Source organism: Sorex fumeus, unplaced genomic scaffold (assembly GCF_029834395.1).
Source record: "Sorex fumeus unplaced genomic scaffold, SorFum_2.1 ptg000086l, whole genome shotgun sequence".
NCBI classification, from domain to species: domain Eukaryota; kingdom Metazoa; phylum Chordata; class Mammalia; order Eulipotyphla; family Soricidae; genus Sorex; species Sorex fumeus.
In genome coordinates, this window is record NW_026606143.1 from 40,591,212 (window position 1) to 40,605,980 (window position 14,769).

The following is a 14,769-nucleotide window of genomic DNA, read 5'->3' on the forward strand; positions in this document are numbered from 1 at the left end:
TAATATTCATACTTTATCACTCATTTTAATTACGACCCTGTGATCAATCTGGCGTGAAAGTTTTGAGGACAAGGATGTGTTTTACAAGTTCTCCTCACTAAAAACGACATAAATTAAAATATAAAATACATTATCAAATTATGTCTAAAATAATAATATAATTATGCGTCTATAAAATACATAATAGAGTATCACTCCTACAAACCAGCCATTCTTACCACAGTTAGAATTCTAAACAAACACCAACTACATTATAGCGCATCTATAATTTAACCTGACATAAATCGAACCACCTCAGGCAGCTCTCAGAAGCAGTTATACATTAAAAGCAATAGGGTGAGGCTGACATCATCTTATGAGGATCAGCTTGTCTGGACTGAACCCAAACAACAAAAAGGGCACACACAATTTACCGAGAAGAACATTTACTATGAGGACAGGCTTCAGGCTTCTGTCGTACTAATTCAGTTTTGACAAGTAATGTGTAAACTCTAAAAGCATTTAGCTACTTATGTAAGCAGCAAGAGTGATTTTCTTCTGTTTACAGAGAGAAGGGCTGGAGCGATAGCTAGGACAGTGGGTAGGTCGTTTGCCTTGCATGCGGCCAACCTGGGTTCGATTTCTCCGCCCCTCTCAGAGAGCCCGGCAAGCTACCGAGAGTATCCCACCCACATGGCAGAGCCTGGCAAGCTCCCCGTGGCGTATTCGATATGCCAAAAACAGAAACAAGTCTCACAATGGAGACATTACTGGTGCCCGCTTGAGCAAATCGTTGAACAACGGGAAGACAGTGGTACAGTGCTACAGAGGGAAAATGATTTGACCAATCTATCCATAATCATACTATACCCTGTCCTGGCAGAGAGAACTAGTTCTGAAAGTAGACTTCTCAACAGAGACAACCGAAACCACAGAACTTCTTTGCCTTATTGTACAATGAGCCTGAAACCCCTCAGAAATGATCTAATGTGGCATGTTTGTTCCGTGGAACAAAGTACTCCTTCGATAAGCACGCAACTCCTTTCTATAGGGTTATTAACAGTTGTCCTGAAAACCAATTAATGAACAAACTGACCTCCTGTTCTGCTTTTTATCACTGTAGTTATGAATTTTAAAAGCTTTTCTAATTGATATGAGGATTTCAAATGGCGACATTCACCATCACATAAAAACACAAGTTAGGGGGCTGGAGCGATAGTCCAGTGGGGAGGGCATTTGCCTTGCATGTGGCCAACCCAGGTTCAATTTCCAGCATCCCATATGGTCCCCTGAGCACCACCAGTAGTAACTCCTGAGTGCAGAGCCAGGAGTAAAGTAACCCCTGCGCATCACCAGGTTTGACCCAGAAAGCAAAAAAAAAAAAAAACAAAAAACAAAAAACAAAAAACAAAAACAAAAAAAAAACACAAGTTGGGAGGGTTGGTGTCATGAATTAATGAGGAGATGGTTTCAGTGCTCCCCATCTTCTAAATTTTCCCATGTTGTAAACCTTCCTGAAAACTAACACCTGGAGAATTTTAGAAAGTAAGGTCCCGGGGCTGGAGCAATAGCACAGCAAGTAGGGCATTTGCCTTGCACGTGGCCAAGCTGGGTTCGATTCCCAGCATCCCATATGGTCCCCCGAGCACTGCCAGGGGTAATTTCTGAGTGCAGAGCCAGGAGTAACTCTTGTGCACTGCTGGGTGTGAGCCAAAAATAAAAAAGGAAAGTAAGGTCCCTGGCTAACAGTAGTTTGGACTTTGAAAATGTGAAAAGGCCTGTGTTCCAACATCCAGGAATGCTGTGGATAACCTAGAGAAAAAAAACTGGCATTCGGATAGTGGACTATGAAAAGAACTGCTCATTGCAGCATCGCAGTTTCGACTTCACTTAATGTCAGTAGGTTTTCAGAAACTGCACCTTCAAGTGAGATGACATCCAATGAAACCGTGTCCTCAAATAACTGTTTTATTCAAGGTTGGTCAGGATTTTTCCTCATCAATGTCATAATGAAGTTTCAGGAGAGGATTTGCCACACCAGCGAAAGAGAAAGTTGGATGTGATCTGAATGCCCACTAGTGGTAAAGGGAGTTATACAGGGGATTAAATGGCAATTCAAAGAGCTAATTATGTGTGGGAAAATATAAATCGATATATTTATATATAGACAATAATTGCAGGGGTTTTATTTTTGCTTTTTGGGTCACACACAGCAATGCTCAGGGGTTATTCCTGGCTCTGCACTCAGGAATCACTCCTGGCAGTGCTCGAGGGACCATATGGGATGCTGGGTATCGAACCCGGGTTGGCTGTGTGCAAGGCAAACACCCTACCTGCTGTGCTATTGCTCCAGTCCCAATAATTGCAGTTTTGCAGCATAAATGCATTACGTTTACCTGTATGTGCATGTTCATGTGCATATAGATGCAAAAATATGACGGAAAGTATAAGAGCAAGAAGTTGCACATTAATAGTATAAGCACATACTACATATTAGAGGGTATTACTGCCTCCAGAGAAGAGTGAGGGATAGAGACCCAGGGAACAGTAAACAAAGGTTTGACTATTTTAAAATTTATTTCTTTTGAAAATAGCAGAAGAAAACAAATATTACAAAACAATAACAGTTGGTGATTTTATAGTGAACACATCCTTTTTTGTCCTCTTTGGTTTTTTGTGAGCTTTAAATATCTTTTTTTAAAAAAAAACCCTACATTGCACTAGATGCGAGATCACACATGAGTGTTGTTTTTGCCCATTTTCTTCTTTGATATCTAGGCAGTAGCAGGGCCAGATGTATGTTCCCTTGAGCAATTGATGACTTCTGAACACACTAGTAACTCAGTATTTTCCACCAATGCGATGAGGGTTGAGCTGTTGCACAGACAGGCTGCAAATGATATACACCACGAAGGCACTTTGCAATGTAAGCTATCCCAGCAGAGCAAACCATCCCAAGACAAAGTGTCTTAAAACAATAAGTGCCATTACTGATGAACATCGGAACCCACTGGGTGATTCTGCTCATCCGGACTCGGTTTCTTTTGTCTGACTTGTCTATGCTTCTGAGGCAGGCTGATGGGCTGATGGCAGGCTGGACTAAAATGGTTTTGCTCACATGGGGCAGTTGACTAGAAATTGGATGGTGAAAAATAGCTAGGCAATATGTCTTTCATTATCCAGCAAATGAGCCAGACTTGTTCACATCTCAGCTAAGTTCCAAGAGACAGGGATGCAAATTACTTCTGCCATATTGTCTTGACAAAGCCAGAAAGAAAGCAAGGGGGGAAAAACAGACCATATCTCTTGGTAAGACGGAATGCAACACCCAAGAATAGCCGAGATAAGTACCAGGAGGTTCACTCCATGGCTTGGAGGCCAGCCGCACATGCTAGGGGAAAAGGCAGCTCAAATAGAGAAGGGAGCACCAAATAAAGGTGTTGGGAGGATCCTCCCAAGATGGGAGATGTATGCTGAAAGTAGACTATAGACCAAGCATGATTGCCACTCGATGCAAACCACAGCACCCAAAAGGAGAGAGAGAAAAAAAGGGAATGCCCTGGCACAGAGGCAGGCTGGGATAGAGGGGATGAGGGGTGGGAGGGATACTGGGATCAGTGGTGGTGGAAAATGGGCACTGACTGGTGGAGGGATGGGTACTCAATCATTGTATAATTGAAACCCAAGCACAAAAATTTGTAAGTCTACAACTGTACCTCATGGTGTTTCACTAATAAATTTTTTTAATTTAAATATAATTTCAATTTTATTAAGTTATTAAATTTATCACTGCCTTCTTGAAAAAATATTTTTTTCAATGCTGGTATGTTTTATCCTCATTTTCGTTTTGCCTTTTAAATTTTTGTCCATAATCAATACTTTTAATTCAATTTAAATTTAACTTATGATTTAAAAAAAGACAGAATGCAAATTTACTTTTCAAAAGATAGGGGCACTGTGTGGTGTAGTGTGTGTGTGTGTGTGTGTGTCTAGAAATATCTTGCAGGCCATCTACCACACCATCGCTTTCTATGGATCACCAAATTAATAGGGCTTCAGTCTATGATTGGTTAAACTTGATGTACTGCAAAACATGAAAGATGAACTATAACATATCAAAAGAAAGTCTTACTGGAGTTTTCCTTTCAATTGTGCATTTTTTGGTTTTCTGGCTTTGTTTTATGTACTTCTCAAACACATTAAACAGCCCTCATTCTTGGACACTAATAGCCTGGCTCTATAGAGCACACAAATCACCGCACCCAAAATTATTTTCTGGATAATAATGGACAGTTAACAAAGGCTGATGACCTGAGATTGTCTCAAAAGTCACCTTTACAACAGTAAATAGAACCTGTGGGCTGTTGTCATTTACCTTGAGCCAAAGTCAATCTGCAAAATAACTTATTAAATCATTCAGCTCTAAGTTGTAAATCTCAGTGAGAAAAGAACAAATCAATAGAAAGACACAGTTGAGCACTTTACTACCACTGATGTTCACTGCATTTTAGATGAATGAAGATTGATGTTGCAAAGAAATTCTAAAACATGAAAACTCAGAGGGAACTGGCTATGGCTTGCATCATCCTTAATTCACATTATTTTTGCTTTTGCAAAATAATGTTCTGTGTATTAAGCCTTTGGGTTTATATCATAAAGCTATAAGTTATATTACATAAAACTAAAATGAAAGCCTCGTTCTTCCTCTTTACTCTGCCATGCAGAAAAAGAACATAAATCACAGAAGTTGGAAGATCTAGCAACTCCACATTTACCTGCAAGAGAAACGATCTGAAGGCACAGCATGGGGTTTTCTGGCCTTCAGGTGAGCATGAACTCAGAAGTGAGAAAAGGAACTGGTCTGCCTTGGCAGTGATGTATGAATGAGGCCATGCTGAAGAATTGGTTCCAACGGCCTTTCAGTTACCAAATAAAAGGTTTCATATTCTATTTTCTTGAGTTTTAAGCATATAGCTCCCTAAATCTGTTTTAATTACTCTAATTCATTCAGATACCAAAATACTTACCCTTTAGGGGGCTGGAGTGATAGCACAGTGGATAGGGCATTTGCCTTGCATGCAGCCGACCTGGGTTTGATTCCCAGCATCCCATATGGTCCCTTGAGCACCACTGGGAGTAATTCCTGAGTGCAGAGCTAAGAGTAACCCCTGAGCATCACCAGGTGTGACCCAAAAAGAAAACAAACAAACAAAAAATATTTACCCTTTAAAGTATATAATTCAGAGTATTTTAGAAAATCCACCCAAGCAGTACGTTAGTCACGACCCAATTCCAGAAATTTCTATCGGCCTAAACTATAAGCCTCAGACCTATTAAAAGTGAGTTCTAGTTCCCTCCTTTCTACATCCTCTGGTGAAGACTAATCTCCTTTATGATCTGGATTGTTCAGGTATTTCATTTTTTTTCTCTTTGGTTCACATCAAGCAATGTATAGGGATTATTCCCGGCTCATGCACTCAGAAGTTGCTCCTGGCAGTGCTCGGGGGACCATATGGGATGCTGGGAATCAAACCCAGGTAGGCTGCATACAAGGCAAATGCTCTACCCACTGTTATGGCTCCAGCCCCTGTTCAGGTATTTCTTATCAATAGAATTGTACAAGATTTGGGGGCTGGAGAGAGCACAGTGGGTAGGGCATTTGCCTTGCATGCAGCCAACCCGGGTTCGATCCCCAGCATCCCATATGATCCCCTGAGCACCGCCCTGAGTAACTCCTGAGTGCAGAGCCAGGAGTAACCCGGGTGCATTGCCAGGTGTGACCCAAGAAGCAAAAAAAAAAAAAAGGAATTGTACAATATTTGGCCTTTTGTGCCTTGCTTCTCCTAGATCCGTTTCCATGAGTAGAAAAATAAGAGAGAGCTAGTACAGTAGTTAAGTCACCTGCCTTGCACAGAGCCAACTCAGGTTCAATCCTTGGCATCACATAATGGTCGCCTGAGCCCCCCCCCCCCCCAGGAGTGATTCCTGAGCACAGAGGCTGGAATAAGTGCTGAGTACCACCAGGTGTACCCACTCCCAAGAAACAGACAAAATATGAACCTGGCATTACCAAGTCTTGGGGTATCTTTGCTCTTTCCCCATCCACTTGGTGTTTCATCCTGGCAATTCATCTTCACAAAAGCACTAAAGCATAAATCCATCACTTCCAACATTACGTGGTGACGTTCGGGGCTAGAGAGACAATACAAAGGTTAAGGTGCTTGCCTCACACGCCACCAACGAGGTTCAATTCCCAGCACTGCATACGGTCCCCTAAGCAGCAAAGGATGTACCTCAATCTATTCTAATCTCTTTTTTTTCTAAAATGGGCCCTTCGCTGCTCTTCTTTCCCTTCTAAGGAATTTCTGCCACCTCCTTGAATCACAAGGAAGTAAAGAAGTGCTGTGGACCAACCCAGGCTCCACTCTTCTTCTCCACGCCCTCCTCGAACTCCCCACTGCCCCCCTCCCAAAACATCCAGAGAGAAACTCATTCGGGATTCGTAGGAGCTGAAGTTTCCCCGGTCAGGAATGCACTCTTGAAGAAATGGAATACAAATAATAGCACTGAGGTAACCATGTGACCACAAATAGAATTTTATTCAAAGACTGTTATTAAGAAATGGAATACAGGGGCCAGAGAGATAGTACAGTGGATAGGGTGCTTGCCTTGCGCACGGTTGATCCAGGTTCGATCCCCGGCATCCCATATGGTCCCCGAGCACTGCCAGGAGTAATTCCTGAGTGCAGAACCAGGAGTAACCCCTGAGCATCGCTAGGTGTGGCCTAAAAAAGCAAAAAAAAAAAATAGAATACAAAATCAAGGACCTTGAAAAAGGACCCCCCTAATTTTTTGGTTTTTGGGTCACACGCAGTGATGCCCAGGGGTTACTCCTGGATTTGCACTCAGGAATTAATCCTGGTGGTGCTTGGGGAAAAATAAGGGATGACGGGGAATAAACCCTGGTCAGCCATGTGCAAGGCAAACACCCTACCCACTGTACTATCACTCCAGCCCCAAAGAGCCCATTTAAATGAGGGAGCCTGGAGTTTCCAACTTCAGTAGCCCCTAGTGATTGAGCTCCTGAGGAGTAATAGGTGATTCCTGCTCAGAATCTGGGGACTGTGGTCAGCAGAACAATAGCTCTGCAAAGAGATCCTTCTCCTCTCCAGAACCTCTAAACAAGTTACGGAGCCGGGCAAAATGACCTGCTCATTTGATGAAAATTCAAGACCTAGAGACTCCATTCCTTCGCAACTAGCCCAAGAACATCCCTAGATTCACTGCAGCACTGTTCACGATAGCTAAGATCTGGAAACAACAAACATTCACCAGTTAAATGCAACGTCTAGATACACAATGGATCTAATAAGAGCCAAGTTATATTCTTGCATGTCACTACAACGCGGAGGGAAGTGAAGTTACAGCTAAGCGCGTGAAGTTACATGAAGTGAGTCACAAGGGGAAAAAAAAGACAAACATTGGATATGGAGTATAAAGAAACAAAGCAAAGAAATCGCAATATATGTGGGGTATAAATAAAGCAAAGAAATCAACAATGAGCAGTGAACACCAATGCTTCAGTGCTACCAACAGAGATAAGACAGCCAGAACGGAGGCAGGGGGGAGGGTTGGAAGAAGCATTAATATTAATACTACTGTAAACCCTGGCACCACTGTGTCCCCAAAAAAGTCACAAAGCTAAGAAATGGTCACTGTCACTGTCCTCCCGTTGTTCATCAATTTGCTCAAGCGGGCCCAGTAACGTCTCCATTGTGACAATTGTTACTGTGTTTGGCATATCGAACACGTCACAGGGAGCTTGCCAGGCTTTGCCGTGTGGGCGAGATACTCTCGGTAGCTTGCCGGGCTCTCCGAGAGGGGCGGAGGAATCGAACTCGGCCTCGACAGCACATATACTAAAATTGGAACAAAACAGAGAAGAAGAAATGGTATATGAAGAAAAAAAAAAGAAAGGCCTAGAAGTGGAAAGATTACCATGGATTATTGAGATGGGTGCAATAGAACCAGTGCCAGGAGGCTTCATACGCAACACTTCTTGGTTGTGGTTGGAGCAGCAGAGAAACAACGGCACTATGGTTTAGAAGGTGTGAAGAGACGGGTCACTATTTAATGCAGACTGTGTCGCTCCCGGAATAAATAAGTATGTCTGTCTGTCCTCCCGTTGTTCATCGATTTGCTCAAGCGAGCCCAGTAACGTCTCCATTGTGAGACTTCTTGTTACTGTGTTTGGCATATTGAATACTCTCGGTAGCTTGCCAGGCTCTCCGAGAGGGGCGGAGGAATCGAACCTGGCTTGGCTGGGCTGGCTGTGCGCAAGGCAAACGCCCTACCACTGTGCTATCACTCCAGCGGCTAGAGCGATAGCACAGGGGTAGGGTGTTTTGCCTTGCACGCAGCCAACATAGCCGACCCGAGTTCGATTCCTCCGCCCCTCTCGGAGAGCCCGGAAAGCTACCGAGAGTATCTCACCCGCATGGCAGAGCCTGGCAAGCCACCCGTGATATATTCGATATGCCAAACACAGTAACAACAAAATCTCCAATGGAGACGTTACTGGGCCCGCTCGAGCAAATAAGTATGAGCACAACTAAATATTGCAGTTCCTTCAGGCTAATGACTTGAGTTACTTCTACTAGCACAGAGAAAGAGTCCCAATTCCCTTGAAGTGCAGTGGTGATGTTCCTGTCCTTCCTGCATTGGTTCTATTTTACAGTTATTACAGTCCTGGCACAAATAATTTGGAAGCCAAAACCAAGATAGCAAGATAGCGTGTTCGATTCTCTAGGAAGCCAAACATTTATAAAATTCATTAAAAAAAAACCATGAATGGTAAATGGTGTTCAGCTGCTGCTGAATCTTACATGAACTTTCTTTGCAATCAGACCCGAAATTTCACAGTGATGAAAATAAATCAGGTTCAGATCAATCTATCAGATGCCAAGAATCCTATGTATCTTTAAGAGTGGAATCAAAAATCAAGCAAATGGCCAAGCAGATTGCGGCTGCAACACTCAGAATTCTGGAGGCCATGTGGGAAGGATGAGGAAGAAGAAAGCTAAAAGACTGCAGAACATTCATTTGTGGGAATCATATGTACATATAATGAGACTAATATTCAAAGCGAGGGTAAACAGGGACCAGAAAGACAGGTCAATGTGTTGGGGGGTGAAGGGCGCAGGTAAGGGGATATAGCGGATAACATTTCAGTATCAGTATTGCAAACCACAAGCCCCAAAAGGAGAGACACACACACACAAAGAGGGAGAAAAAAGAAAGTGTCTACCATAGTGTCAAGCAATGGGGTGTTTGTGAGGGGAAACTGGGCCGTTTAGTGGTGGGAAATGTGCACTGGTGAAGGGACGGATGTTGGAACTTTATATGACTGAAATCCAACCATTGGGGGGGTCTAGAGCAATAGTACAGTGGGTAGGACATTAGCCTTGCACGCGGCTGAACCAGGTTCGATTCCCAGCATCCCATATGATCCACTGAGCACCTCCAGGAATATTTCTTGAGTGCATAAGTCAGGAGTAATCCTTGTGCATCGGTGGGTGTAAGTAAAAAAAAAAATCCAATCATGAACAACTTTGTAAATGTGCAACTCACTGTGATTCAACTAAAGAAATAATAAATGGAATTTTTTAAAAATATTTTTTAAGTTTTCAAAATGAGGAAAGACATACACACAAAAAAGAAAAAAAGAAGAAGAAAAGACTGCAGGAAATTCTTTCCAACTTTTCTCCAGCACTTCCTTGGAACAACACTCTTGCCCTGAGATGAGAAAAACCGGGAGCAAGTCGGAGCTCAGGGTGGGTCCTCCCCGGCACTAAGGGGTCAGAACCGTCCGTCCTGCTGGCGCCATCACCCCCGCCTGCCTGCAGGCGAGTGGGCCCGCGTGCCCCCACCCAACCTGGGAACCCTACTCACCCCACTGGGTACAGAGATGGTGGGGACCTGTGACGCGGTCAAAGGGTAGCGGGGAGCAGCTTCAGACGGCTGGGGGCCAACAGATGACCGGTGGCCCGGGCAGGGCGCGGGGAGGGCAGAGGCGTCACTAGGGAGCGTGGGCACGGCGGTCCCGACGTCCAGGTGGCTGCTCGCGTCCACGGCTCCCGCAGAAGCCCGTTGGCCTCACCCCCCTCGAAGGGGGAAACGTTCAGCGGCTTAATAAGCGTCCACTGGGGGCGGGAGCGATAGTACAGAGGATAGGGTGTTTGCTTTGCACGTGGCCGACCGGGGTTCGAGCGGAGTTTGGTCCCCCAGCATCCCATAGAGTCCCCCAAGCACCGCCGGGAATGATTCCCTAAGTGCAAAGCCAGGAGTGACCCCTGAGCATCGCCGGGTGTGACCCAAAATGAAAATAATAATAATAATAATAATAATGAGTTCTGCCCACATTCCGGAGCATTTGGCACAACTCTTAAGTCAAGCGGAAACGGCACTTGACAGGTGTGGGGACCGGGGAATAGGGCTGAGTCACTCACTTTCCACTCCACAGCCAAACGCTCCCCAATGCCGATGGAGCGGCCCCAGCGCTGCCAGCTAAGGCCCAACGCCAACGTGGAAAAACGCAGGGAGAGGAGAGAGGGCGAGAGAGAGAGAGAGAGAGAGAGAGAGAGAGAGAGAGAGAGAGAGAGAGAGAGAGAGAGAGAGAGAGACGGAGCCAGAGCCAGAGACACAGAGAGAGACAGGGACAGGGAGAGACAGCAAGAAAAGGAGAAGTGTCTGGCACAGAGGCAGGTGGCGGGGTGGGGGGGGCGGCGGGAGGGAGGGAAACTGGGGACATTGGTGGCCGGGAAATGTGGAAGGGGAAGGGACGGGGTGTGTATCTCATGGTGATTCACAATTTTTTAAAAGCCAGAGGGGGCTGGAGCGATAGCACAGCAGGGAGGGCGTTGGCCTTGCCCGCGGCCAACCCCGGTTCGATTCCCATCATCCCATAGGGTCCCCAGAGCACAGCGCAAGGAGTCATTCCTGAGTGCATGAGACAGGAGGAACGCCTGTGCATCGCCAGTTGTGACCCAAAAAGAAAAAAAAAGCACTGTCTCTTTAAAAATAAATGAGCTGGATAACACTGGCAGCTGTGGGCAATTCAGCCCAGAATTACTGGGCGGTGACTCTAGGACCCGGGTTACTGCTTGGGACCACCTTGCTAAATCTGCTCCTCTTCTTCAATAGCCAACAAGATTTCCTCAAGTTTTCTGCTTTTAATTGTAAGCCCAGCGCCTAACACCATCTTGGCCTCCTAGATAACCTAACTTCAATTGACACCCAGACAGTAGTTGGAGACTAGAACCGGGAAGGCGAGGTTGTCACTTGTGGTCATATGGTATTTTGGTAAATTAAGATCTAGCTGAAGTAGCACACTTTTTTTTTTTTTGCTTTTTGGGTCACACCCAGCAATGCACAGGGGTTACTCCTGGCTCAGTGCTCAGGGGACCATATGGGATGCTGGGAATCGAACCTGGGTTGGCCGTGTGCAAGGAAAACGCCCTACCTGCTGTGCTATTGCTCCAGCCCCTCTTTTTTTTTTTATAAAAAGAGAAAAAGGGGTCAGAATGATAGTTACAGCGGAGAGGGCGTTTGCCTTGCACGTGGCTGACCCAGGTTAGATTCTCGGCATCCCATAATGGTCCTCCAAGCACCACCAGGAGTAACTCCTGAGTGCAGAGCCAGGTGCAATCCCTGAGCATCGCTGGGTGTGACCCAAGAAGCAAAATAAATGTTTACTTGTAGGTTATCTTTAAATTTAAAAAAAAAGGAAAAATGAAGTTAATTAGTGGGGCAGAGAAGAGCATAAATGAGCCCAGAGTGGGATCCAACAGCCCAACCCCACCTGACTTCCGGTCTCTCATCAAAGGACTTGATTAGTAACAAGCAGTTCTCTGTAGACAGTGTCTTAGGTGTATACCTCCCCCAATTCCTTGCTTTCTTTACTCATGCTCGTCTTTCCAATACTAAGACAGTTCAGAGGCAGAGACAAATGCTACAGAAGACGCTTGTCAATTCGCAAAGGAAATCTTAAAAAATCTTAATTTTCACGAAATTACTGAAAAACATCATCAGCCTAAGTAATTGCACTTGCTCAAATGTTTACACAGGGCCCGAAAGATAGTACAGCGGGTAGGGCATTGGCCTTGCACGAGGCCAACACGGGTTCGATCCCTGGCATCCCATGTGTTCCTCAAGCACTGCCAGGAGCAATTCCTGAGTGAAGAGCCAGGAGCAACACCTGAGCATCGCTGGGTGCGACCCAAAAAGCAAAAGAAAAAAATGTTTACAGAGCTGATAACAGAACCTAAGGACATGTGTCAAGTTTGGTTAACTTGATATTTGCACTTTTGTGTACGTTGTGCTATGGAATGATTATGATCTCCAGGAAAGGGTTTGTTCCTCATTTGTTTTCCTAGTCCAATGATCTGACAAAGAACTTACTGGAATATTTCCAATACACTTGCAGTGACTTACAAGGAAAACATTACCACAATGAATAACACTTTAAAAACTGCAAAATCTGGCAGTTTTGGAAAGTGACAACTTGTAAAGCTGATAAAAGAGCCAGGCAATTAGTCCAGAGGCCTTGATAATCTCCCTGGGCCCCTGGCACCACCAGGACTGACCCCTGAGCAGGAGCCTGTGTAGACGCCACCACCACAGGGTGTAACACAAAACACAAAACAAACTGACGAAAAAAGTAGATTTTATCTAAGGATGGTGTATTCACTGCAGTCTCAGTTTAATGATTTGCAAAATGATTCGAAATTGGGATCGCAGAGAGTGCAGGGTTTTAATGGGGCGATGCCTGCCACCAACCCAGTTCCATGAGCACTGTAGGGGATCACTGAGGATGACCGGAAGGGGCACAAACCCCGCCCCCTCCCAGGAAGAATATTAGAAACCTGTGAAGCATTTTGAAGTGCCAGACACAGTAACAACAAAGTCTCCAATGGAGACGTTACTGGGCCCGCTCGAGCAAATCGACGATCAACGGGAGGGCCTTTACCTTTACCTTTACCTTTTAAATTCTAAACTATAAATCATGAAACGTTTGGCCCAGTTCGTTACTTATTAATGAAATAATGAAGGGAATGATTTCTTTCCCTTCCAATTCCATTCAAACTTTAAGGGAATGAAATAATTCGGTAATATTGCAAATGAAAGTATGTTGACTATACAGTGATGATCCAAAGGGGAGCTGGCCTGTTTATTTCAGTGGGGATGTTCTTTGTTTGTGAAGTGCTAGGAATAACCCAAGAGGCCGGGTCCGATCTCGAATCTCTCCCACTTAGCCGCATTCCCAGTCAAAGCAACTTTTTGTCTCTGCTGTTTTTCTCGTTGCAGTGCCAAGGGTTGAATCCAGCATGCCAAGCCAAGCACTCTGCCACTAAGCCACGTCCCTGATATATAACCCTGGGGATTATATAGCAAGTAAAGTCTTGCAATCATTTTCTCTTCAGGACAATGAAAAAGTACTTGCCAAAATAGCCAAGAGAGGGGCCGGAGAGAGAACACAGCAGGTATGGTGCTTGTCTAGCACACCACCTTGCACCCCACATCCTAAGCATCCCAGGAAGGATTCCTGAGCACAGAGCAGGAGCAAGCCCTGAGCACTCACTGCCAGGTGTAGCTCAAAAACAAACAACAATAGAAAATAGCCAAGATTGGGGCTGGAATGATAGCACAGCAGGTAAGACGTTTGCCTTGCACATGGCTGACCTGGGTTTGACTCCCAGCATCCCACAGGGTCCCCTGAGCACTGCCAGGAGGAATTCCTGAGTGCAGAGCCAGGAATAACCCCTGAGCATCGCCGGGTATGACCCAAAAAGCAAAAAAAAAAAAATAGCCAAGATAAAGCACTCTTAAGGCTCAACAACAAAAACACAGGGAGAGGGTACCAGAGCCATCAGCTGACCTGGGTTCATTTCCCGGCATCCCATAGGGTCCCCCGAGCCTGCCAGGACTATCTCCTGAGTGCAGAGCCAGGAGAAACCCCTGACCATTCCTGGGTGTGACCCAAAACCAAAACCAAAACCAAAAAAAAAAAGGTAAAGGAAGATAGGCATTTTTCCAGAGTACATAAAGATGGCCCAATAGGCACAATCAAAAAATATTTTGCGGGGTTGGAGCGATAGCACAGCGGGTAGGGCGTTTACCTTGTATGTCGCCAACCTGCGTTCGATTCCCAGCATCCTATATGGTCCCCTGAGCACCGCCAGGAGTAATTCCTGAGTGCAGAGCCAGGAGTAACCCCTGTGCATTGCCAGGTGTGACCCAAAAAGAAGAAAATGTAAAAATATTCAACATCACTATCAGGAAAGAGCAAATCAACACAACAGTGTCACCTCATGCTAGCAAGAATGGGCTACAAGACGAAGACCAGAATTCGTAAGTGCTGGCGGAAACATGGTAATAATGGAACCTCACGCTCTGTTGCTGCATGGCACAATCTCTCTGGAAAATGGAAATAAAGCCTCCATATGACGCTCCCATTCCACCTGAGAATCTACTCCCAAGAACACAAAAACATTCACCAAAAACGACATGGGTATCTCAGTTCAGTGTCAGAGCTATTTCTGATAGCCACGATCTGGAAACTACCCGAGGGCCCAACATGAACTGAGTCAACTGTGATGTCTATACACAATGGGGGGTATGCGGCTACAAGAAAAGACAAAAACCTTGTGGTGTGATGCAACCTGGACGGAACTGCAAAATGTCAGGCAGGCTGAGTGACGTGAGAAGGTAAAAGATAAATACCAGCTGATC